The following is a 2,335-nucleotide window of genomic DNA, read 5'->3' on the forward strand; positions in this document are numbered from 1 at the left end:
GAGGGATGTGATAGAAATAAATTAGAGAACAAGACAGAATAGTTTAGAGGAATAATGGTTTTGTTCCACTTAAACGCACATGAGGATTAGAAAATTAAAAGATTTGCGTGGTTTGGAGAATTTGGAAAACTTTAGAAAAGAGGTGAAGCTGCCAACAAAAACCTTGGCAGGTGGATGGGATTAGGGCAGGCAAAGAAGAATGTACAGTGTCTTCCAGAGAAGGGGAATACGCTGAGGTGGGATTGGGCATTGCTGAGTGAAGAAGATATTTAAGCGATTGTCCAGTTATAATATAAGTTTTGAATTAGGAGAGTGGTGGAAGAAATAGGTCAGTAGGCAAAGTAGGGCTAGATTATGTAGAACAACATATTATGAGAAAAAAATTGGATCTACTTAGAGTAAGATGCTATTGTGAATTGAAGAATAGAACAGAAATGATATGACAAAAACATTTCTGAAAATAAATGTATCCACAGCATATCTAGAGATGCCTGAACTAAAGAATGGGGAAGGGGCTGGTTTATATCCTTTTGCTGAAAATCAGTAGATCATAAGGACCTGAACTGAGATAACATTAGTGAGAATGAGAATGGGGAGAACAGCGTGAAACTTTTGAAACCTAAAACCGTAGTGTGATGGTTCATTTTTTGTGTCAATTTGACTGGGCCACCAAGTGCTGATATATTTGATCAGAAGTTATCTTAGGTGTTTTCTGTGAGAGTGTTTTTGGATGAGATTAACATTTAAATCTACTGACTGAATAAAACAGATTGAATCTCCAACATGTAGGTAGGCCTCAATCCAATTAGTGGAAGGCCTGCAGAGAACAAAAGGCTGACTTTCCCGAATTTAATAGAGAATGCTACCTGATAGCCTTTGAGCTGGAACATTGGTTCTTCCTGGTTCTACACAGCCTGCTGGCCTTCAGACTTGACCTGAGACATCAGCTTTCCAGATTTTGGACTTGCCAGCCTCCAGATTGCATGAGCCGATTCCTTACAGTAAATCACTATTTCTCTGGAGAACCCCAACTAATACACATAGGGTATGGAAACTGCCTAGATAAAAGAGGCATAGGTAAAGGTGGAACTAAAGATGACTTAAAATTTGGGACTTAGAATTCTGGAGAATAATAAAGACAGTTATAGAAATGGGGAAATTGAAATAGGCAGCCAGTTTTGAGGAAGAATGTGTTTGGTTATGGTTTTGTTGATTCTGAAACGATACTGGAGATTCAAATGAAGTTAATTCAGGCAGTCGTACTAAGTAGATAGCCTATGTGGGTTAGGCTAGATGTGGCATCTTGAAATCATCTGCAAGCAGGTGAACAGGTCACATGACAGAATAAAGTCCATGGAGAACTAGAGAGAGGAGCAGAGGGTAAGGATTTCATTGAGTCTTTCCTGGTGGGAATTATGGGGCTAGAAGAGAAAGGTTAGTCAGTATACAAAAAACTAGTTGGTGGCAGAGCTCACAATCTTGACACTGTCTCCTGCACGACAGTGTCAGCTCCATGAAGGCAGTGGCTTACCCATTCCTGTTTCTCCAGCTCTCAGTGTTGTGCTTCTTCCTTTATTTGTAGGTCCTGCTTTTTCTTTTATTTGTTACTTTAAATGAAAACTGAAACAGGAATTAAAATTCCTTTGCTCTATGACTTAGTATTTAAGTAGATGTATAGAATTAGATTCGACATTTTAATTCCTATGTCTTTGATTTCCTTTCCCAAAACTGTGCAGGTTGGATTAAGACTTTTTAGGATTCTTTACAGCTGAAAAAATACTGAGAAAAATATCTATATGTCAAAAAATTGTTCTAAGCTGTAAAACTGGCCTTGAGTAAGTACAGAAAATAAATAAATCAAAATTTATAGGAAATCTTCCTCATCTCTTTTTTGACATTTTTATTAATTTAATATCAGTCAAAATGTTGTACTATATTAAGTAAATCAAAGCTTTTATATAACCTTGTCTAAAAATTTGTTCTTAAATATTAAAGATATTAACTTTATATAGCTTTAAATTAACACAGCTATAAGAAAAAAGAAAACAAAAACATGTAAGCAGCATATTTTCCTTAAATTCTAACACTGTAAAGAAATTTTAGTTCTTATGTAATTTTTATTCTATTACAGTCTTCTCTTAAAATCTCATATAATCAGTTTATGTAATTTTTTTAAAAAGAGACAAATCATTGGTTAAAGTGATTCTACGTGTTTACCATACTTCATTCAAAATTATATTTACATCTTCATATGTTTCTAGGTCTTTATTTTCATCATATATACTCATAATGCCCATTTTTAATTTACTTTGAAAGAATACTTTTTGTTCTGAAT

This window comes from Pteropus alecto, unplaced genomic scaffold (genome assembly GCF_000325575.1).
Source record: "Pteropus alecto unplaced genomic scaffold, ASM32557v1 scaffold21, whole genome shotgun sequence".
NCBI classification, from domain to species: domain Eukaryota; kingdom Metazoa; phylum Chordata; class Mammalia; order Chiroptera; family Pteropodidae; genus Pteropus; species Pteropus alecto.